This window comes from Cervus elaphus, chromosome 12 (genome assembly GCF_910594005.1).
Source record: "Cervus elaphus chromosome 12, mCerEla1.1, whole genome shotgun sequence".
Classification (NCBI taxonomy): domain Eukaryota; kingdom Metazoa; phylum Chordata; class Mammalia; order Artiodactyla; family Cervidae; genus Cervus; species Cervus elaphus.
The window spans coordinates 26,298,833-26,324,530 of record NC_057826.1 but is presented as its reverse complement, the minus strand read 5'-3'; the positions used below and the strand labels follow the sequence as shown (position 1 = coordinate 26,324,530).

General features: G+C 36.5%; 1 long non-coding RNA gene across 1 annotated transcript; it reads left to right on the top strand.

Moving 5' to 3' along the window:
* The first annotated feature begins 14,623 nt into the window (after positions 1 to 14,623).
* LOC122705110 lies at positions 14,624 to 25,010 on the top strand. Its single transcript, XR_006344037.1, has 3 exons — positions 14,624 to 14,733; positions 15,128 to 15,290; positions 24,237 to 25,010. It is a non-coding gene; the product is annotated as an uncharacterized LOC122705110 (long non-coding RNA).
* The last annotated feature ends 688 nt before the right edge of the window (positions 25,011 to 25,698 follow it).

The window sequence follows — 25,698 nt, the reverse complement described above, 5'->3', positions numbered from 1 at the left end:
CTTTTATTTATTTATTTCAGCTCACCACGTCTCAGTTGTGGCATGTGGGCACTTCAATATTTGTGTGGCCTGTGGGGTCCTTAGTTAGGGCATGTGAACTCTCAGTTGTAGCGTGGGGGATCTTGTTCCCTGACCAAGGATCAAACCTTGGCCCTCTGTATTGAGAGCACAGAGTCTCAGCCACTGGACTACCAGGAAAGTCCCAGCAATATCTTTCTTGATCCACCTCCTAGAATAATGAAAATAAAAACAAAAATAAACAAATGGAACCTAATTAAACTTAAAAGCTTTTGCTCAGCAAAGGAAAACATAAATAAAATGAAAAGACAACCCACAGGATGGGAGAAAATATTTGCAAATGAAGCAGCTGACAAGGGATTAATCTCTTAAGATATACAAACAGCTCATGCAGCTCTATATCAAAAAGAAAGCAACTCAATCAAAAAATGTGCAGAAGACCTAAGACCTAAAGAGACATTTCTCCAAAGAAGACACACAGATGGCCAAGAGGCACATGAAAAGATGATCAGCATCACTAATTATTAAAGAAATACAAATCAGAACTACAATGAGTTATCACCTCACAGCAGTCAGAATAGCCATCATAAAAAAGCAAATCTACAAACAATAAGTGCTGGACAGGGTGAAAAGGGAACCCTCCTACACTGTCTAGAGGGATGTCTAGTGGGATGGATATTTTGATATATATGTAATAAAGAAAGCAGAGTAAAATATACATGTAGATTCTAGATGGTGGGCATTTGGGTAATAATTATATTATCCTTTCAACTTTTCTATACTTCTGGAAATTAAAAGTAAAATCTTAAATAAAATCAATGATCTAACTTTCTACTTGAAGAAGGTAGACAAATAGGATCAGCTACAAAAAACTTCGAGCTAACGTTATACAAATAGTAAAATATTAAGTTCTTTTTTTTCTGAGTTCAGCAACAAGGCAAAGATGTCTTTTCTCATTATTTTAATTCAATATTGTGTTGGACCTCTTAACTAATGCAAGAAAAAGAAAACAATTACAGGCAGGAGAAGAAAAAAAAAACTCTTAATCTTCGCAGTTAATGAAAAAGTTGGAAATCTGAGCATCTATAATACAATCCCTAGATCTGATACTTCCAAGATCAAAGGATAGTCAAAATTTACAAATCAATGCTATTGGAAATACAATTGGAAAATTAAATGAAAACAATTCTATTTACAATAGCATAAAATACATCAATTAACTTAACAAAAGCTGTGCATGACCTTTAACGTGAACACTGCAAAAGAAATTGTGATATATGTAAAGAAATACTATTCAGTAACAAAAAGGAACAAACTGCTGATACATGAATCAACTTGTTTGAATCTCAAAAATATTATACTGAATGAAAGAAGCTAGAACAAAAATAGTACATAATATGTGATTCATTTTCATGTTCTCCTAGAACAGGCAAAACTAAGATATAATGAAAAAATCAGGGCAGAGGTTGCTCCTGGATGGTATTGGAATGGGAATTGATTGGGATTGACTGGGGAGGAACATGAGAGAAACTTTTGGGATAATGGAAATGTTTTTAGGGGTGAGTTAAATGGATTTATATAGTTATCAGGTATGTCTATTAATGTATGGATATATACATTTTTTAGCTTTGTCTGCTGAGAGGTCCTACAAACAATGACATAACAGTAGCAGTGAGCATACCTATCACCCAGATTTTATTATTTTATTGAAATTTCTATCATTATCTAAATTTAGGACAACTTGAGCCTTATAATAAATGATAGAAATGGAGTATAGCCCATTGAATAAAATAAGATTCTATGAATCCAATCTGTCCATTGGATTCTTCAGGCAAGAATACTGGAGTGGGTTGCCATGACCTTCTCCAGGGGATCTTCCCAACCCAGTGATCCAACCCAGGTCTCCTGCATTGCAGGCAGATTCTTTACCGTCTGAGCCATCAGGAAAGCCCTACAATAGGATGCTAACTAAAATACAGAAGAAACAGTAAAGTTGGATACCACTAGTGGACATTATAACTAGTGGGTAAAAATATTACACACAGAATATTTACATAGTATTGAAGTATTTCCACACAAATTACTTAATATTTACATAGGGGAAAATATTAACTTTACAGTGGAGACATCTCATGGCCACTACCTAAGCTATTTAGAAAAGTTTGGACAATTTGACTAGGGATTCCCTGGTACCTCAGATGGTAAAGAATCTGCCTGCAATGCAGGAGACCCGGGTTCAATCCCTGGGTCGGGAAGATCCCCTGAGAAGGAAATGGACAATTTGACATCATGTATCTCCTGATATAATGCACTAAGAAAGCTACAGCATCTCTGTGTTATTATTAAATAGATAACCTGATTCTAATTATGGTGAAACATTAGACAAATTCAACTTGAATGACTTCCTACAAAATATCTGTTATATACTCTCATCACTGAGGAACTGTGCCATATTAAAAGAAACCAACAAGTCATAACATCTAAAAACAATATGGAATCTTGGGTTGGATCCTAGACAAGGAAAAGTAAATATGAAGAATATTATGAAGAATATTATTTGGACAAGTGATGAAATTTGAATATGAACTTCAGAGTAAATAACAGTATAATACCAATGTTAAATTTTCTGATTTGGGTCATTGTACTGATTACATAAGAGAATGTTCTTGTTCTTGAAAATACAAAAGTGTTTTGGGGTAAAGGCACAATTGCCCTCTCTCCCTGGTAACAACTTAATTTTAAATGGTTCAGAAAGAATATACGTAAATATATATGCAGGCAAGCATATACAAACAAATAAATGTATATCAGAGTGAGAGAGAGAATGATAAATGGTGCATAATATAAATAATTTGTGAGTCTGGTGAGTATATGGGGTTTCTTACACTATTCTTGCAACTTTTTAGTAAATGTGTGATTATATCAAGGTCTTCCCTGGTGGCTCAGATGGTAAAAAATCCATCCGCAATGTGGGAGACCTGGGTTCAATCACTGGGTTAGGAAGATCCTGTGAAGGGCATGGCTACCCACTCCAGTATTCTGGCCTGGAGAATTCTATGGACAGAAATTAAAAGTTTAAAAAGTTATTCATACTACCAGCATATGTATGTTTAAGTAAACCTATGTGTGTGTGTGTGTATATGTGTATGTGGTAAACATAGTGGCATGCTATGGTATTTGTAAGTATATGAACTCAGTGTTCAGTTTGAAATGGTGGTTCTTATTCTTAAAGGGAACAAACCTTTTCACTGATAAGTCCCACCATTCTGTCTGCTTCAAATGCTTTTTTGTTTCATTGTTTTGGAAATACTGAGAAATCAGGAAAAGATAGCCTACTTTATTTTCATCCATAATCAAAACTAGCAAACCTCTTTTCCAGAATCTACTCAGGATTTACCCTGCCAGGCAAAGTGAATATTTACAACCATAACTTCAGATCTGTTCATGAGACAATTATGTGTCTGTTGACTTGCTTCAGGGGATGGATTACTGAAAGATATTAGTGTAATCCCAAATGGGACAGTGTTTGTATAGTGTGAAAAATGTGTCCACAAAAATCCACAAAATTCAATAGCCGGAGATGTTTTATAAAAGCCAGACAAATATGAAGCTTTATATATGTACTTTATTTAAAGAGTCAAGTAATTCAGCAAGTTTTGTTAAGAAAAAATATCAATACCCTGTGTTCCCTCTATGACCCACTCTTCAGAAGTAACCACTTTCATCTTTCGTAGCTGATTATTTTTATGTTTTCTTCCATGTCTCTAAAGAAGATAATTAATTTTTATTTCTTTGATTTTTCAGTTTTGTAAATGACTATTTATTTGTAAACTTACTGTGGAAGGTAGGACCCAAATTCTCATTGCTTTCCCTTAACCCACCACACAGTTACGCACCCTTCAACTCATCTTGAGTTGTACTTTTGTTTTAGGGGAGCACATTCTCCAGTTATTTCATAAGAAAGATGCAAAGGAATTTTGTTCTATTTTTTTGGTTTCTGAGTATTTGCATTTCTGAAAACATCCCCATTCCCCCAAGGTACCTGATTTAGGAGTAAGTCCTTCACCAAAGACAATATCGTTGGGAATGGAATAAACGAATATAAAAGTTAAGATCCTTTTGTTGTTGTTGTTGCTCAGTCGCTCAGTCGTGTCTGACTCTTTGCGACCTCATGGACTGCAGCACGCCAGGGTTCCCTGTCCTTCACCATCTCCCGGAGCTTGCTCAGACTCATGTCCACTAAGTCAGTGATGCCATCCAACCATCTTGTCCTCTGTCATCTCTTTCTCCTCCTGCCTTCAAACTTTCCCAGAATCAGGGTTTTTTCTAATGAGTTGACTCTTCACATCAGGTGGCCAAAGTATTGGAGCTTCAGCTTCAGCATCAATTCTTCCAATGAATCTTCAGGATTGATTTCCTTCAGCGTTGACTGGTTTGATATCCTTGCAGTCCAAGGGACTCTCAGAGTCTTCTCCAACACCACAGTTCAAAAGCATCAATTCTTTGGCGCTCAGCTTTCTTTATAGTCCAGCTTTCACACCCATAATGACTACTGGAAAAACCATAGCTTTGACTAGACAGACCTCTGTCAGTAAAGTAATGTCTCTGCTTTTTAATATGCTATCTAGGTTGGTCATAACTTTCCTTCCAAGGAGCAAGCGTCTTTTAATTTCATGGCTGTAGTCACCATCTGCAGTGATTTTGGAGCCCAAGAAAATAAAGTCTGTCACTGTTTCCATTGTTTCTCCATCTAATTGCCATGAAGTGATGGGACCGGATGTCATGATCTTAGTTTTCTGAATGTTGAGTTTTAAGCCAGCTTTTTCACTCTCCTCTTTCACTTTCATCAAGAGACTCTTTAGTTCCTCTTCACTTTCTACTATAATGGTGGTTTCATCTGCATATCTGAGGTCATTGATATTTCTCCTGGCAATCTTGATTCTGGCTTGTGTTTCATCCAGCCAGTCATTTCACATGACGTACTCTGCATATAAGTTAAATAAGCAGGGTGACAATATACAGCCTTGATGTACTCCTTTCCTGATTTGGAACCAGGCTGTTGTTCCACATCTGGTTCTACCTGTTGCTTCTTGACCTGCATACTGATTTCTCAGGAGGCAGGTAAGGTCATCTGGTATTCCCATCTCTTGAAGAATTTTCCAGTTTGTTGTGATCCACACGGTCAAAGGCTTTGTCATAGTCAATGAAGCAGAAGTAGACGGTTTTCTGGAATTTTTTTGCTTTTCTATGATCCAGTGGATGTTGGCAATTTGATCTCTGGCTCCTCTGCCTTTTCTAAACCCAGCTTGAACATCTGGAAGTTCATGGTTCACGTACTGTGAAGCCTGGCTTGGAGAATTTTGAGCATTACTTTGCTAGCGTGTGAGATGAGTGCAATTGTGCAATAGCTTGAGCATTCTTTGGCATTGCCTTTCTTTGGGATTAGAATGAAAGCTAACCTTTTCTAGTCCTGTGGCCACTGCTGAGTTTTCCAGATTTGTTGGCATATTGAGTGCAACAGTTTTACCGCATCATCTTTTAGGATTTGAAATAGCTCAACTGGAATTCCTTCACCTCCACTAGCTTTGTTCGTTGTGATGGTTCCTAAGGCCCACTTGACTTTGCATTCCAGGATATCTGGCTCTAAGTGAGTGACCACAACACCATCATGGTTATCTGGGTCATGAAGATCTCTTTTGTATAGTTCTTCTGTGTATTCTTGTCATCCTTTCTTAGTATCTTCTGCTTCTTTTAGGTCCATATCATTTTTGTTCTTTATTGTGCCCATCTTTGCATGAAATGTTCCCTTGGTATCTCTAATTTTCTTAAAGAGATCTCTAATCTTTCCCATTCTATTGTTTTCCTCTGTTTCTTTGCATTGATCACTTAGGAAGGTTATCTTATGTCTCCTTGCTATTTTTTGGAAGTCTGCATTCAGATGGATATATCTTTCCTTTTCTCCTTTGCCTTTTGCTTCTCTTCTTTTCTCAGCTATTTGTAAGGTCTCCTCAGACAACCATTTTGCCTTTTTGCATTTCTCTTTCTTGGGGATTGTTTTGTACAGCCTCCTGTACAATGTTATGAACTCTGTCCATAGTTCTTCAGGCACTCTGTCTATCAGATCTAATCCCTTGTATCTATTTGTCACTTCCACTGTATAATCTTAAGGGATTTGATTTAGGTCATACCTGAATGGCCTAGTAGTTTTCCCTACTTTCTTCAATTTAAGTCTGAATTTGGCAATAAGGAGCTCCTGACCTGAGCCACAGTCAGCTCCCGGTCTTGTTTTTGCTGACTGTATAGAGCTTCTTCATCTTTGGCTGCAAAGAATATAGTCAATCTGATTTTGGTATTGACTATTTGGTGATGTCCATGTGTCGAGCCGTTTCTTGTGTTGTTGGAAGAGGGTGTTTGCTATGACCAGTGTGTTCTCTTGGCAAAACTCTATTAGCCTTTGCCCTGCTTCATTTTGTACTCCAAGGCCAAACTGATTTGTTACTCCAGGTATCTCTTGACTTCCTACTTTTGCATTCCAGTCCCCTATGATGAAAAGGACATCTTTTTTTGGTGTTCATTCTAGAAGGTCATGTAGGTTTTCATAGAACTATTCAACTTCAACTTCTTTGGCATTAGCGTTTAGGGCACAGACTTGGATTACTGTGATATTGAATGGTTTGCCTTGGAAATGAACAGAGATCATTCTGTTCATCTATAAAATCTTGTAGGAGAGTTAAATTCTAAGAATTTGGGAGTGGATTCAGAGGGTTGTCCCCAAACACTTACCTGAAACAGATGATGAAACAGGAGGAAACTGAGATACCTTTAACTAGCAGGTTTATATTCTTATCCCATATCCACCCTCCCTCTGTGAAATGAGAACTATAGAGGAAGAGTGAGTCAGTCAGTCCTTACTCAGAAAACAACAAATGCTGTATTTTTGTATATCTGATTTTATGATGTGATCAAACTTGACCACTCCATGTACATTTCTGATTTCTTTTTTGTCCCCCCATAATGAGTGTCTTTTATAATCAGAAAAAGTAATATAGGTATTTCCATTTTGATGCAAAGTGTTTTGGAAAACCAAAGGAAATGTTGTACAGAAGTATTTCTGAGCTGTATAAGTTCCTAATCAACAGGTGATGAGGGTGAAAGAATCGTATTAAATAAGGGAGACGCTGATACATGAAACGTGTGTAAGGGGATCATACAGTTCTATTAAATGTGATTTAACATTTTGCAGAGGTCTTTGGCCCTGTGCAGAAAGAACTACCACAGTTTTCCAAAGAGCAACATAAGGATATAATAACCTTATTTTGCCACTTTCTTCTTAATGGAAACTTTATTCTCACTGGCCCTCTTCAAACTCTGCTGTCCAGCAAATTACGATAAAGGACAGGAGCTATTTAATAGCTATTCCCCATTCAGATCAGAGAAGGCAATGGCAACCCACTCTGGTACTCTTGCCTGGAAAATCCCATGGACGGAGGAGCCTGGTAGGATGCAGTCCATGGGGTAGCGAAGAGCCGCGACTGAAGTGACTTAGCAGCAGCAGCAGCAGCCCCATTCAGATGTCTGAGGGTGAGAGCTCTAACTTCAGTGAGCCTTGTTTTTCTTAACACTCCATGTGTTTCTAGATCTTATAATTGCTAATAAAAGCCTGCTGATGATAAGTCCACGTCAGTCTAATTATTCTTTTTTTAGTTATCGGTTCCCCAGCCAGGGATTAAACCCAGTCCCTCGGAAGTGAGAGTACAGAGCCCTAATCACCGGACCACCAGGGAATTCCCTCATTACCTTTGGTTTCTACAGTTTAACTTCAGTATGCCTTCCTGTTGATTTGTGCCTATTTTTCCTCATGAAGATTCTTTGGTGTTTTTCAATCTTAGGATTCATGTTTAGGAGAATTCTCCTCTGTCACCTTTTTGGATACTGCTTTTCTCTCATTCTCTCTACTTCCTCCCCCTGAAGTTCTTACTGGGTTTATATTGGAGCTTCTCATTCTGTTTTTCATATTTCTTAGATACTCTTTGATATATTGTGTTTTTTTTCCCTCTGCGCCACCTTCTGGATGATTTTTTTCACATCTCTTGTTTCCTCTTTTTTTGTTTTTCATAATGTCTGATGAAATACTATTTATATTTTATGCAGGACAAGGAAAAATTAAACATAAACTTCTCTCTGTGTGTTTGTTTGGTCCTTCCCACTACCCACTGTGCAGTGAGCTTCTGCATTACACATTAACCAGGATTCCTCGAAGATGGGATGCTAGCGGTGTAACTTCTTAGAATAGTGTCCTTTCTCAGCTCTGTGGGGAGCCATGGTCACTTGCTGCTCGCTTTATGTGCTGCCCTGGCTAGGTATGTTTGGTGACGTTTATGTGGAATATCAGCATATCATTTTGATGTACAGTCTTCTGTCTCAAAAATGTCTATGACATGCCTTCAACTTCTAACAAATGGAACAGTTTTCAAAGTTTTCTGTGAATCTGCTTCCCAGGTTATAATCCTCTATTTAGGTTGAATAAAATTCCCTTTATTTCTTCTTGATAGTTTTCATTGACATGTCTTTCCACCCCCCACCCCTTAGAGTTTCACTTCTTTTCTGAGAAGAACATAGCTAGACTTTAATATAGCTCGGTCACTTCACTGTCTGGCTATTTGTTATATGTCTTATTTGTTGGACCTACTGATCTTCTCTGATATTATTGTTTTCCATCTAATTTTTGATTCTGAATTCATCCTTAGAGATTTACTGTGTGATTTGTATGTACTCTGGCTTATTAAGATGTCCTTATTGAATTATTTCTGATTTGGATTTTGTCACCTTGCGTGTTCAGTCGCTTCCATCGTGTCCGACTCTGTGATCCAGTGGACCATAGCCCACCAGGCTCCTCTGTCTATGGGAGTCTCCAGGCAAGAATACTGGAATTGGTTGCCATTTCCTCCTCCAGGGAATCTTCCTGACCCAGGGATTGAACCTGAGTATCTTGTGTCTCTTGCATTGGCAGGCGGGTTCTTCACCACCAGCGCCACCTGGGAAGCCCAGTGAGAATGTGTACCTACAACCACTGCCTGCAGAGACTTTGGGTTCAGAGAGTGTCTTGGTGACTCTTCCATCCCTAGCACAGCCTATTAGCCTGTTTCTACGCGTGTCTCTACACACATACCAGCATGTGGAGTTTTTCTCCTTGTTTCGCAGGCAGAACAGCTCTTCCTGGTGTCAGATTTCTGCAGAGAGCTCATTTTCGTTCTGACCTGTTTGGGTGTTTGTGTATGTGGTGGTGGTCTCAGATCTTCTATTCCCATGGACTTTTCTACCTTGACCCCTTATGCGAATATCCAGTTCTGATCCTTGAGGGCCATTTGATTTTAACTCATGATCATCACAATTCTAGCTTGGAGTTTCTCTCCATTTATTAGCACCTGGAAATTTCTAGGTGGACCTTGTAAAGAGAAAGGCCAGGAAAATGATCTTAGCTGGTAAATAAGTGGGTTTGAAAATTTAAAAATAAAACTAATCTCATTTCATTGCACTTCTGATATTACTTATTATATCAGATTTAACTTCACCTAGCTAATAGTCTCGGAGAAGGCAATGGCACCCCACTCCAGTACTCTTGCCTGGAAAATCCCATGGATGGAGGAGGCTGGTAGGCTGCAGTCCATGGGTTAGCTAAGAGTTGGGCACGACTGAGCAACTTCACTTTCACTTTTCACTTTCATGCATTGGAGAAGGTAATGGCAACCCACTCCAGTGTTCTTGCCTGGAGAATCCCAGGGACGGGGGAGCCTGGTGGGCTGCCGTCTATGAGGTCGCACAGAGTTGGACACGACTGAAGCGACTTAGCAGCAGCAGCAGCAGCAGCAGCAGCAGCAGCAGCTAATAGTCTACTAATTTGTAAGCTTTAAGTTTGCATAGCCATTTTTTATTTTTGGCTTTGTGGGATGGGTAACCTCAGCTCCCCAATCAGGGACTGAACCCATGACCCCTTCAGTGGAAGCGTGAAGCCCTAACCACTGGACTGCCAAGAAATTCCCTAGATTATTTTTTTAAGTTGAACTTATTTGCTGTTTGGTTTCACAGAACCACATAACTTCCAGGTGGAAGGGTAGGTACCCTAGTGAAAGCATAATGTGGTAGAAAAGATAGGGCTGTAACATTCAGGCACATCAGAGTTCACACGCTGGCTTTAGGACTTACTGTTACCTGACCGTGGGTAATTTACTTGTCTCTCAGCACTTTGGTTTCTCCATTAGAAAAGTGAATACAGTAATACTCATCTAATATTACTGCTGAGAGGATTAAAAGTGATCATAGCAATTAATAGTAATTGAGTATTTATGATGTACTCAACACTTGGCCAGGTGCTTTGATGGATTATCTCTTTTTTTTTTTTTTTAATTTTTTTATTAGTTGGAGGCTAATTGCTTCACAACATTTCAGTGGGTTTTGTCATACATTGATATGAATCAGCCATAGATTTACACTTATTCCCCATCCCGATCCCCCCTCCCATCTCCCTCTCCACCCGATTCCTCTGGGTCTTCCCAGTGCACCAGGCCGGAGCACTTGTCTCATGTGGATTATCTCTTTTAATGTATGTGAAATTTTTAGTCCAGTGCCTGACAGACTGCAAGTGTTTAATACATGTAGCTGTTAGTCTCACATAAGTTACCTCATCATAGCCAGGCTTTGACCCTATGCCACCCTTCACCTCACTCCACCCTTACCGTTAGTCAACAAGCTTCTGCTTAAAGACAGAGCAGTCAGAATTCCAGCATTGGAGTCAGACTCAGTGGATTCAAATCTGCCACTTTCTTGCTCTCTGACATTGGGCAAATATATCTGTGAAATGAGGAAAATAGTAGTTTCTTCCAGGGTAAATTTGGAAAAGACCCCGATGCTGGGAAAGATTGAAGGCAGAGGGAGAAGGGGATGGCAGAGGATGAGATGGTTAGATAGCATCACCAACTCAATGGACATGAATCTGAGCAAATTCTAGGAGATGGTGAAGGACAGGGAAGCCTGGCGTGCTGCAGTCCATGGGATCGCGAAGAGTCAAACATGACTTAGCAACTGAACAGCAATTTTGAGGCTCAAATGAGTTAATGCATGCAAAGCACTTAGAATAGTGCCTGGTACGTTGTAAATCCTCAGCCAGTATTTTTACTACTACTGGAAATTTGTTATCACCTCGAACTTATTTTGTTTTGGAAGCGTTCATACTCACCCTCATTTTTACTCTTTTTTTTCATCCATAATATGAAGGAACTATTCAGCCAGTAAATGAGAGTAGGGCATGAAGAAGGGATGAAACAGAGATACCATGGTGTGATTCTATGCAGACTCAGTAGGTGATCTCTGAAGAAGGAAGCATTGACTAGGATGACTTTGCACACAGTGAGACTCCAGCAGTTGGGGTTATCACCTCAGAGGATTACAAGCTAAGGAACGAATGTGTAGGGGCTTGATCCCACCTGAGGACTCACAGAAACCACATTCGGAGATCAAGAAAAACTCAGAAAGAGGGTTATAGCGAATTTTGGTCCAGTTGTGTCTTCCTGAAACTGATCCTCTGCATTGCTGTTAAAGTGCTCTGAATGGATGCAAATGGGACCATACCTCTTTATATTTTAAAATAATGTGTGCTTTACCAACCCTTCCCCTATTGATTTAACAAAGTCCTTCATGATCTGGCCTTTGTTGTTTCTTTCATGTCTCTATTGCATTATATGCCAATATATGTTTTTTGATTCATGCCTTTGTTCATGTGTATCCCTTTCCTAAAAGACAGTGTTTCTTTTCCTTTTTTTACTTTCTATCTCTTTAAAATATTTGGGAACTTTGAAAGCATCTATCTTAATCGATCTCTTCATTGAAGGGGAGGTGGAAAAAATGGCAGTATATTAGATCAAGTTTGCACATTTTAGTAGAATTGGTGAGCTGAAGCCTGAAGCAAATTGTGATAAAGATACATACCATATTCCCTAGAATAACCAGTAAGAAAAAGCTAAAAAAAAATAGCTTAAAAATGAACAAATGAATTAAAATGGCAAACTGAAGAGTATTGGTTTAATGGAAAAGAAGGCAGTAAAGTTGGGACAAAGGAACAAAAATGACACAAGACATAAAGATACAAATAGGAAAATAGCAGGCGTAAAGCTAACCAAGCAAGTACGTTAAATGTAAATGGACTAAGCACGTCAATTAGAAAGTAAAGATATAAAATAATCAGATCCAACTACATACTGTCTATAAGACATTCATTTTGGATTCATAGATTTAATAGATTGAAAGTAAAATGACACAAAAAGTGGCTATAAGAAAATTGGAGTGGCTATAATATCAGAAAAAATATTTTGTCTGATAGACTTTAAGACCAAAATAAGTTACTGTAAGAGGAAAGTAGATATGTTATAATGGTAAAATGATTAGTCCATCATGAAGATAATTATAAACATATATGCATTTAACAAGAGAGCTCCAAATATATGAAGGAAAAACTGAGAGAATTGAAGAAAGAAGAATAATTCAATAATATTAACTGGAGATTTTAATATCCTATTCTCAAAAACTAAAATAATAACTAGACAGAAAATCAAATCAGCAAGGTTAGAATCTTAAACATTATCAACCAACTTGACCTAAGGGAAATATATAGATTTCCATCAAACTGAAGTAAAATAATCCTTATAAATTTATTGAGACTTATTTTATACAACTCATTTAAAAAAGGCCAAACAAACCAATTAAAAATGAATAGAAGAATTGGTATACTTGGCAGTTACCTAGAAATTTAAACAAATTTCCCATATAATCCAACAATTCCACTCCTAGATATTACCCAGAAAACTGAAAACCTTGGTTCATACAAAGACCAGCGTGTGAATGTTCAGAGCAGCATTATTCACAATAGCCAAAGCGTGGAAACCGCCTGAAAGCTCATCAGCTGGTGAATGGGTAAACATGGTGTGTTTATCCATATGATGGGCACTGTTCAGCGGTGAATAGTCTACTGATACATGCTACAGCATGGCTGAGCCTCAGAAACATCATGCTATGTGAAAGAAACACAAAGACTGCCTGTCGTATGGTTCCATTTACGTGGCATGTTTAAGGAAGGCAAATTTACAGAGACAGAGCAGATCCATGATTGCCTAGGGCTGAGAATGGGGCTGGTATATATCAAACGGGACAAGGGAAATTTTTAGGGTGATGGTAATATTCTAAAACTGAATTGTGATTGTTGAAATATTTACTACACTGACTAAAAATCATTAAATTGTACTGTTAAAAATGGGTGGTTAAGACTTCGTCTTCCAGTGCAGGGAGTATGGGTTCGATCCCTGGTAAGGGAGCTAAGATCCCATGGAAAAATAAAACATATAAAACAGAAGTAATATTATAACAAATTCAATAAAGATTTTAAAAGTGGTCCACATCAAAAAAAATCTTTTAAAAAATTAGAGAAAAAAATTTTAAATGGATGAATTTATGTAAATTATACCTCAAAGTTGTTACATAATTACATAACTTGTTACTTTTTAGTATATTAGAAATAATATTGTCAATAATAATGATACTGAGCTTTTGCTAAGTGCCAGGCACTGCTTTAAGCACTTTAGTTAGTCCTCACAACAATCTATGAAATAAATTTTATTATTCCACTTATACAGGCTTCCCTGGTGGCTCTGATGGTAAAGAATCAGCCTGCAGTGCAGAAGACCCAGGTTCAACCCCTGGGGCCAGAAGATCTGCTGGAGAAGGGAATGGCTACCCACTCCAGTGTTCTTGCCTGGAGAATCCCTTGGATAGAGGAGCTCGGCGGGTTCTACTCCATGGGATCACAAAGAGTGAGTCCTGGCTAAGCACATACCACGTTCCATTTATAAATGAAGAAACTGAGGCCCACGTAAGTAACCTGCCAAGGTCATACAGCAAATAAATAGGTGAGCCAGGACTGAAATCTAAGCAACTTGTCCAAGTAGTGGTACTCTCATAAATCTACTAAGGCAAATCAAAATCTGATGGTTTAAAAAAATATTTATTTATTTATTTTTCTTTCTGGCCGTGCTGGGCCTTTGTTGCTGCGCGGGCTTTTCCCTAGTTGCGGTGAGCAGGGGTTATTTCTCGTTGTGGCGTGCAGGCTTCTCGTCGCACGGCTCCTCTCATTGCAGAGTGCAGACTCTGGGTGACTGGGCTTCCGTAGCTGTGGCAAAGGGCTCAGTAGTTGTGGCTCTCTGAGCTCTGGAGCTCAGGCCCAATAGCTGTGGTGCAGGGGCTCAGCTGCTCCGAGGCACGTGGGATCTTCCCAGACCAGGGAGTGAACTCGTGTCTCCTGCACTGGCAGGGGGATTCCTTACCACTGAGCCACCAGGGAAGCCCCTTGATGATGTTTCTTAAGTTCTAGTGAAGCGGCATCATTGTGAATCTCCCCTGAAGTTGAAAAATATATAATATACCAAATTTGACAGTACGAAGCAGGGGAGGAAATGTTATTTTTCAATTTAGGATAACAGTAAAATCGTTTCATCAGATTTCTAGAGAAGAGATGAAGAATAGTTTCCATTTCCTTTTTCTTCTATCTGTATGGCAGGAGGCAATACACATTGAACAGATAATGGGATTTAGAACTGAAGTAACTGAGATTTGATATCTGATTCTGCTACTTAAGTTAAATAGCCTGGAGCCTCTTTTTTATTATATATAAAGGTAGGTTTAAATGCCTACAATTCAGGATTGTATGTATTAAATACAGTCTGATTTAATGTGCATGAAATCTTAGCATGTCTTGCTTGCAGTAGATACTAAACAAGTGGGAGCTTTCTTCAGTCATCAGAATCAGGTGTTTTTTCATACATTAGGACCAGTCCTGACTTTTAGAGAAGGTCTGGGCAATTCTCTAGGACTTCTTAACAAGATTAAACCTGAAGGAGAATGAAGAGCAATTTAGAACTTACTGATGGCTTGCTTGCTTTCTTGATTTATGTTTCCCCTAGATTAGTCTATTAAAATATAGAATTAAGACATAGTTCTTCCTTGTGTGGCAATCTTACCTAGAACTCTTACTTCAATCTTTTTTTTCCCCATTCTGGACTCTAACTAGATTCTAGCCCTGGCCTCTGGTATTATTTCACTGTGAGCTCCATGTACCTTGGAGAAATATGATCAGCACCTCCTCCAAAGTGTGGCTACTATCAGAACGCCCCATCAGAGTTCTAATGGGAAGAAGAAAAATGGCTAGGAAGAGGTCTTGTTCCCTCGCCCAGGTGAGTTCTGTGGGTGCGAGAGATTACTTGATATCCTGTTGAACAACTCTCTGGGGGACCCAAGGCCCTGGCCACACAAGTTACTGAGAAACTTTTTAGTATATATATGAGAAAACGTTTTTAATCAGTGGCCACTGATCTGAGTGAATCTAGGGGGAAGAAAACATTTATTAAGGTATAAATATTTTATAGCATATTTTTTATTAAAGATAGAAATAGAAAACGTTAAACTCACTGCCTCAGTGGACATGAATCTGAGCAAACCCCGGGAGACAGTGAAGAACAAAGGAGCCTGACATCTGCAGTCCAGTCTGTGGCGTCACAGAGTCAGACCGGACTTTGCTACTGAATAACAAAAGCTCTAGTTAGGGAAAGATTTTGTCCACTAGGTGTCGCTGTTGCGCTTGAAAGATAAAACGGTCTATAACACTGAAGTTTTTGTTTTTGTTTGGTCTTAAAAGGCCTATTTCCTTTTTTTCCAAGCATTAGAAGATACCACCAGACGACCCAGACTAATTTGATCTCAGGATAATTTTCTTAAAAGGGAAATCAAGAAGGAGTTTCTTGTACAGAATTTAGGACTTGTCCTGAAGGTCTGGAAGCATCCAGCGTCTGCTGAGGGATGACAATTTTCAAAGCCCCATCTAGGAAAGAACTTTTAACTTTCCTGTTAGCCTGTTCATTTGGGGGCAAAAGTTTATTTTGACGAGCCCCTTCATTTTTCATGACCTGTGTTGTGTATGCAACCCAGGACAGGCTTTCTTCTGACGATAGAAGTCAGAAGTCAGAACATCGCTCCCATATTCTTTCCTTCTTTTGCATCCCCACGTCTCTTATGGTCTAAGTGCTCAAGGCATAAAGTATAGTCAAATTTCCATTTTTAAATCAAACAGAAGGGACTTCCCTGGTGGTCCAGTGGCTGAGACACCACGCCTCAGTGCAGGGGCCCAGGTTCAATCTCTAGTCAGAGAACCAGTTCCTGCACGCTGCAACTAAGGCCTGGCACAGCCAAATAAATAAAAAAACTTTCTTAAGATAATAAAAACAATTGTAACACTAAACATTTCTCTGGTCAGGATTTACAAAGATGATTCAGATTTTTTCTTAATTTTTCTTTCCCTGTTGTGTTTATTAACAAAACAGAAACAAAAATCTTAATAGCATATGGTTTTTGAGCTCATGAATGTTTCCTTATCCCTGAAGTTGTACTCAAATACAACAGATGGACTCAAGGTAGGATATGACATATGCTACACAGGGAGAAAAAAGTCAAAGGCTATTAACACTTCCAAAACAAAGAAAGAAAGGAAGAACTAAAGAGAGAAAGAGACAACAGTGACAATTCTTGATTGGTGCTGTCTGGTACCATGTGGCTTATTAAAATGTTTTGAGGAGAAAGTTAAGCTCCTGAAAAGGAGCCATTCATCTATGTAAGTGTCACTTTAACTGTCTTTTAGTTTAAGAACTTCTATACTTGCTGTTGTACAATTTCAGTATAAATGAAGAGTGACTTCATTTATTGGGAAATGGGACTTTTAGAACTTCAATCAAAATTATTTTCCACCTGCAGAAGATTGAGGAGGTAGAAGTTTAGGAAGATATTCTCTGTGACTAGTCTTTCCTTTGCCAATTTCTTCCTACCCCAAGAATGATTCAAATTAATGAGTTAGGTTAACATTGTTTGCTTTTTTGAAGTCAGTTTTTGTTTCATAAAGTTCTACAATTTTTACATCATGTGAATTAAATGAAATGACTTACTGTCAGTATTCTGAGATGAGTACTATAAAGTACTGTATTGAATACTTTACAGTTAGACCTGAGTTTAAGTCTCAGCTTTTTCACTTATTGGTTACGTTATCTTGGACACACATTATTTTTATTTATTTGTTTGTTTGTTTATTTTGGTCACAGCACACAGCTTGCAGGGTCTTAGTTCCCCAACCAACCAGATTGTGACTTGCTTTATTGTGATTATTTGCCTAATGCAATATTCGTTTTATGGTGGTGGTCCAAAACTGAACTCATGACATCTCTGAGATGTTCCTGTATCTGTTTGAGTCTCTGGTTTCAATTCTTTTGAATATATATTTCCTAGGAGTGGAATTCCTAGGTCATGTATAGTTTTGTGTTTAAACTTCTGAAAAACTGACCACATTGTTTTTCACTCTGACTTTTTTTTTTTTTAATATTTATTTATTTGGCTGTGCCAGATGTTAGTTGCAGCATATGGGATCTTTGATCTTTGTTGTAGCATGTGAGATCTTTAGTTGGGGCATTTGAACTAAGTTGCAACATGTAAGATTTAGTTCCCTGACCAGGGACTGAACACGGGCCTCCTGCATTGGTAGTGTGGACCACCAGGGAAGTCCCTCCCTTTAACTTTTTAATCTAGTTTCTATAATTTAAAATTTGACACATGATCAAAATGCAATTAATTGAAAATAAACAATGAAATATAGCACCCTGAAATACTCTGTATTCATTATATATATATATATATATATAAAATATTAATCTAAAAATGCACTTGTTTAGAAACATTTTCACAATGATGGAGTAAGAACCTATGAAAATCTGCTCATTCATAAAAGCAAGAGATTATGTTAGTGTGAGTGTTAGTCGATCAGTTGTGTCCCACTCTTTGTGACTCCATGGACTGTAGCCTGCCAGGTTCCTCTGTCCATGGAATTCATCAGGCAAGAATACTGGAGTGGGTTGTCATTTTCTTCTCCAGGGAATCTTCCCAACTCAGGGACTGAACCCGGGTCTCCTGCACTGCAGGTAGATTCTTTACCATCTGAACTAGCAGGGAAGCCCCAAAGCAAGAGAACAATGACCAAAAATGGTTAAAATCAACTTATTCAGAACTCTAGAAATGAACAAAGGGTTGCAATATTCTAGGATTGTTTATTCAAGAAAAATGGCTAAATATCAGTAAGAACAGTGAGCTTTGTGGCTCTTAACATGCCCTATTCCTATGCTTCTCCCCCCAGTTCCAGGATAGTCTTAGAAACTCATTGGCTTCACAGCTATGATAGATGTGAAAATCGGAAGCCTGGTAGCCACTGGTGGAGAGGGACAGAATGGATTCGACACTCCTACTCTTTCCATCCCCAGATAATTGTCACTATTTGACCTTTTAGCTCCTTGAAAAGCTCTGTTATCAAAGTTAGTCTTTATTTGACCTGCATCAGAGCTTACTCTGTGAATAGCCTTGTTATTATAGGACATTTGCCAAAAACAAGTCGTGTCAGTTGTTTACCACTGCAGGTGCATGAGGCAGTTATATTAGTTGGAGATACTAAGACCCTGACCAAAAAAATTAAAAGGAAAAAATATAGAATGAGATGTCTATGTTACAGAGGTTCAGCATATTCCAGGGAATCTCGAAAGTCCTGTGCAGTTGCAGTGCTCTGCTCATGTTCAAGAAAGAGCTGAGAAAGCCATGATTTCTCACCTCTGGCTGACCTTGAGGCTCTGCACAAGAAAATGAAGATGAAGGCATAGTTGTAAGCTACCTGCTTATAGCATTGAAAACATATCCCAAAGCATGCACAGAGTGGTGTTTAAACTGAAATTTATAACTTTATACATCTGTACTAAAGTAGAAGAAAGAATTTAAATCAATAAATTAACCATACACTATAGGAAACTAAAAAAGAAGAGCAAGCCAAAACTAAAGCAAGCAAAAGGAAGGAAACACAAAGGTAAGAGTGGAAATAAATGAGATAGAGAATAAAAATATATTAAAAACCCAGCAAAGCTAAAAGCTGGTTTCTTGAAAAGATGAACAAAATTGACAAACTTTTAAGTAGCTGACAAAGCAAAATAGAGAGAAGACTCAAATTACTAAAATCATAAATGAAAAGGAAATGTCACTACTGACCTTGCAGATAAAAGGATTATGGGGATTCTGTGAAGAGTAGTATGCTAGCAAATTGAAATAGACAAATTCCTAGAAGGACAAAGCTACCAAATGGACTCTAGAAGGAACAGAAAATTTGGATAGACAACAATTGGAGAGATTGAATTATTAACCAAAAATCTTCCCAGAAATGAAGATCCATGCCCTAACGTCTTCACTGCTGAATTCTACCAAACCTCTAAAGAATTAATAGCTATCCTTCACAAACTGTTCCAAAAAAGTAACAGAGACAGGAATGCTTTCTTTGTAACTCATTCTGTGAAGCCTGTATGACTGATACCGAGACCAAACAAAGACACACAAGGAAAGAAAACTGCAAACCAATATTTTATGAATATTCTAAAATGTTTTATAAATATTTTTGCATCATTAGGAAAATTGATGCAAACATTCTCAAGAAAATACTAACATATCAAATTTCATGATCTATTTATATAAAAAGGATTATGCACCACAACCACATGGAATTTATCCCAGGAAGGCAAGATTGATCTAACCTACAAAAACATCAGTGTAATAAAACACATTAATAGAAGAAAGGATAAAAACACATGATCATGTCAGTAGATACAGAAGATAATTTGACAGAATCCAATATCCATTCCTGAAAAATCTCTCAGCAAATTAGGAAAAAGAGGAAACTTTCTCGACTGGATAAGGGACACTGGTGAAGAAGACTACTGCTAACACATACTCAGTGGTGAAAAACTAAATGATTTCCCTCAAGTGTCAGGAACAAGACATGGGTATCTGCTCTCATTACATTTTCTATCCAGCACTGCCCTGCAGTTTCTATCTAGAGCAATATGACTTTTTCTAAAAAAGCTTCAAGATTGGAAAGGAAGAAATTAAACTATTTAATGTAGGCAACATGATCTTTTATGTAGAAAATTTACCATTATATCTACAAAAAGTACTAGAACTAATAAATGTGTTTAGCAAAGTTGCAGCATAAAAAATTAATATACAACACTCAAATGCATTTCTATAAGTTACCAATGAAAAATCAGGGAATACAAATTGAAAATACCATTCTCAATGGCATCAAAAAGAATAAGATACTTGAAATAAATATAACCCCCCAAAAAGGCAACACATACAATGGAAACTACAAAAGGTCGTTGAGAGAAATTAAAGACCAAGATAAATGGAAAGACATCTTGGATTCATAGAGTTCTTCATATTGTTAAGATGGCAATACTTCTCAAATTGATGAATATATTCAATGCAATCTCAATCAAAAGTTCAGCTGCTATTTTTTGTAGAATGGTGCAAGTTGATTCTAAAGTTCATATAAAAGTACAAGAGGCCCAAAATATCCAAAACAATCTTGACAAAGAATAACAAAGTTGGAGGACTCACATTCCCCAATCTCAAAACTTACTAAATGCTATCGTAACCAAAGTAGTGTGGAGCTGGCGTAAGGATAGACTTATAGATGAGTGAAATAGCTTTGAGAATCCAGAAATAAATTCTCACATTTATGTCAATTGATTTTTGACAAGAATGTCAAGAAAATTCCATAGGAAAACAATAGTATTTTCCATGAATGGTGCTGGGATAATGGGATATCCACATAGAAAAAAGTAAAGTTGAACTTCTACCATCCACAAAACTAAAGTTGAATCTGACATTATTTATAAAAATTAATCAAAAAAGAATCATCAACTTAAGTATTTTAAATGTTAAGCAGTAAAGAAACTCTTTTTGAAGGAAAAAAAATAAAGAAAATTTGAAGAAAACCAAGATGAGTATCTTTTTGACTCTGAGTTAAGCTATATTTTCTTAGCATGATACCAAAAAGAGTAAACTGTAAAAGAAAAAAATAGATAACTGAACCTCATCAAAATTTAAAACTTGTGAACTCCAAAGAACCTCATCAAGAAAGTGAAAAGACAGCCCATGGAATGAGAGAAAATATTTGCAAGTTATATATTTAATAATTATCTAAAAAAATAATAATAATTATCTAGTATCCAGAATATATGAAGAATTATTACAACTCAACAACAGCAACAACAAAGAGACAACTCAGTCAAGAAGCTGGAAAAAGATTTAAATAGTCGTGACTCAAATAACCAGTAAGCATGTGGAAGGATGCTCTATATCATTAATCATTAGAGAAATGCAAACCAAAACCAGAGTTAGATACCACTTCACACAAGGTGGCTATAATAAAAAAGATATAGATAATAAGTACTGGTTAGGATGTGTGCAAGTTAAAACACTCATCCATTGCTGGTGGGAATGTTAAATGGTGCAGCCACTTTGAAAAACAGTTTGGCAGTTCCCCAAATGGTTACACGCAGAGTTACCACATGATCCACTAGTCCTAGGCATACACCCAAGAAACACATGTTCACAGAAAAAATTCCAAAATTTCATAGCAGCATTATTTGTAATAGCCAGAAAGTAGGAAAAACCCCAAGTGCCCATCAACAAATGAATACATTATATCTATGGAATATTATTTGGATATAAAAAGGAATGGGATGCTGATACATGCTACAAAAACATGCCAAGAGAAGGAAGTCAGTCACAAAGCATTACACATTGTATGATTTCATTTCTGTGAAATGTCCAGATGAGGAAAATTTATAAAGACAGAAAGTAGATTAGTGGTTGCCTAGGCCTGAATTTGGTGGTACTTATGAGGTTGTGGGCTGATGGCTAAAGGGTATAAGGTTTCTTTTTGAGGTAAAAAAAAAAATAGTCTAAAATGGATTGTGATGATACATGCACAACTCTGTGACTATATTAAAAGTCATTGAATTGCACACACATGAAAAGTTTATCAGAACATTTTAACATTTCCCATATCTCCTCATTAATTTTCCCCATCTGTCTGGGGAACTTAACTCATTTCTTATATTCAAGTTATTTTTACCTTTAAATATGTCTTTTCTAAGACTTGCTAATAATATATTCTTTGTTTTGTAATTATTCATAATAATTATTACAATATAATCTTATGATTAAATGAATTTTTAATTCTTAGCACCCATCCTTCGATACAGTCATCTCTCCTCTCTTTGAACCTCTATTTTGACTACTGTCTTGGCTGACCACAATTTTACTTGAGTATTTTTTCAGGAAGGGTTATGGGTAGTCCTTGGCTATCTAACTCCGTCTGTTATCTTCACATATGAAGTGACATACTGACTAAGTATAAAAGTCATGAGACTCAATCTCTTTCAAGTACAAAGACATTATTTCACTGCTTTCTAGTATGTAATGTCATAGAAAAAAAGTCTGAGCCTAGTTTGATTATTTTTGTTACTGGCATTTGCACTTGATTTTTTATTTAGGTTTATGCATGTATGATTTTTTTTCTCTATTGAAGTTCAAGATTTTCCTTAAAACACATACTTCCCATTGACTTATGCAAGTAGAGAATGTTAGGATATACTACTCATTTTCCTAAAAATCTTAATGACTACTGAAGTCATTAAGATAATATGCATTATTTTAAAAACTAATTAGAAAATAGTTTTTTTTTGGAAATTTTCAATATTTAAGAAACCACATTTTATGGGCGTCACATTCATATTATTTTATTCTTGTACCTCACAAAGATTGTTATTTTTATTTATAATAACCTGTCAATGGCAAAGAGATTTATGAATAAATGTTCAAGATAAACATCATGAAATAAGAAGAAAACAAATCTACCAAATTATGAGTTTCAAGTTAATCAAATATTCTTTGCTCTGAGCTGTCAAGATAAAGCTTTATCAGTTTTCAACTAAAAGAAAGAGGAGCAGAAGTAGGGAGGGAAGAGGATGGACAAGAAGGAGCCAAAGAGAAAGAGAGGCAAAGAGATACAGAGAAAAAACATAAAAATTACCAGATGAACAAAATAGACCAAAGATTCAGAACAAAGGAGACACACACACACACCAAGAAAGAGGAGAAAGATTTTAAGTTAAAAGGACTCAGTACAGGAGAAAACTACAATGGAAGTAGATTTCGAAAAAAGAATAAGAAGAAAAAATTAAGGAAACAAAAAACATAATTCAGAGAAAGATTAATAGTAATTTTTAAATTGGTACAAAAATTTATTCTGTTTTCATTGTATTAGGCAGTGAAATTCAAAATAGGTAGTTGCTCATCAAATCAACTGGAAATTTTAATTAAAATGCTAACCATATTCCTAACTTGGTAATTTGTCTAATCCTGGAAGTTTGGAAAGTTCTCTTCTGAATCCAAAAGTCATAATAATCCACCAAGGAAAAACTATTTTAGATTGCAGCTAAGAAGTCAAGAACACAATTACCACAAGAAGAGTGTCAGATTTGGTGTCTTCTCCATTTCTGCTTTACAGTATTTATTATCACAGAAAAGAAATGGCCAGAAGAAAACCATAATTATTAATATGTTAGCATTTAGCAACTTAAAATTCACTAAAGCAGGATAATCTCATTGGTTAATAATAATGCACATATTGTATCTATTTGAACTTCTGATTGAACAAAAGGAGAGAAAATAAAGGTAAACAGGCCTGTTGCTGTTGGAATTTAAGCTGTTTAAAATAAATATTAATTGAATTCTATATGGCTCTCCAGAGATAAGGCTTTAATGGTAATTCCACCCCCACTCCCAACCTATGTTGAGGCAGTAAAAAGTTCACATGTAGACTTTAAACGTTAAAAGCACTAACAATTATGACAATCTGAAGATATGACGTGGCATGAAATCCCAATGAGTAGAGTGTTTTATTTCATTTAGGTAAAAGTGAACAAATAAGTTTAGGCAATGCAGCTAGTTTGAAAACAAAGGGAAAATGATGGTTCATGGGTTCATTCACTGTGTGAAAATTCACTGAACCATGTAGTTATGATATGTTTTTTTGCATACTGTTAAGAAAAGGTATCTCTGAATCAATTCATATGTCATAAAATGCTCTTTCATTAGTATTAAAATATTTAAATATCTACATGCATATTGTGTTCTACCAAGTGAAAGGAGGTAGACTACGCAGATATAATCACAGTCTCCATGTACTTTTCTTTCTCAAATAGATAAGATGTGTGAAGACAGACGTATAACAGACCGACTGACACTCAGTGAGCTGACCACTGATGGACAGCTGTATCACCTCTCTTTGTTTATGATAAAGTCCCAGCTAAGTGCCAGAACCTTTTCTTTAATAGCGTCTGTTTATTCTCTGTCCTTGAACCATTGTCCATAGATCGTTTAGAAGCTGTATCTGTCCAGCTTCTCAATTCCCTTTCTAAACCCCATCAAATTAATAACTCCTTATTAATGGTATACAATGTGCTTTGTACTCTTCCTTATTCCTTTAACTTAATGTTTCTAAAACTTCAGTCTTTCATTTATGATCATCACAATTTTCACAATGTCATCGTACCAACTGGGCTGTTATTTTTAAAATAATTTTAAGTTGACTCATATTCCTTTCTTCATAGTGCCTACTTTAACCTAGTCCTAAACTTTATTATCCATGGAATTGTTGATTTTTTTTTTAATAGTGTGTCTGTGTATCATCAACTAAAATAATCATGTAAACCCCCAGTGGCATGCTAACCACACTTGAACAACCACAGCATTCTTGGAGTCAGCTTAGTTATCACCTAGTAAGAATGATAAATGTACCAACATAGAAGCTTGCCCTACAGAACATAAGCTGCTTTATCTCCTATCTCAAAAGGTAGTCTTATTTTTTTGTAATCTCTGGTAAATAGACACATTCCAAGATGTGCACAACGAAGAATATTTGAGGAACTCTTCTGAATTTTAGTTTAACTTACTGATTTGTTTCACAGATTAAAAAATTCCTTTCAGAAAAATCACCTGTGGATATTTTTTGTTTAAAATTCTTTAGATTGGTTTAATTATAACTGAAGTTTACTCTGATAATAATGACACATAAATCACTGTCTCTTAATTCTTATCATATAGAATGGTGAAAGTCAAAATCAGAACTTGTGGAATTTAAATAATAGGTAAAGGAAAAAATTGGACCTAGAGAAAAAATAAGGCTCTTTTTTCATTTATTCTGACTCTTGAGTGCATATTATATGCCTGCCATCTTTCTACATGCTGAAGATGCATCAATAAAGAAGTTTTAATAGACAAAAATACCATGATCGTGCATACATAATAATTGTAATACAAAATTTTATAGAAAAGTTTTAAAGTACATGTTTAACTTTGAGATACTCCTACTGAGATATATTCCTATCAGTGTTTTCTAGTATCTCATTTCTCATTATTCTCATTTTCAAAATCTCTAAATATTCTAATTACTATTTTAATTTATATTTATAATCTTTTTATTAAAAGTTATTTATTCTCAACATTTGCATATTATAAAACTTTGAAACATAAAAGTTTAGACAATAACATAAGACTTTATTCTTCCATTTGTTCAGACTAAAAACATCAGTGTTACTGATTCCTTTCACTTTTAATGCCTCACCATTTTTGCAGTATCATCACACCAACTGTGTCATTATTTTA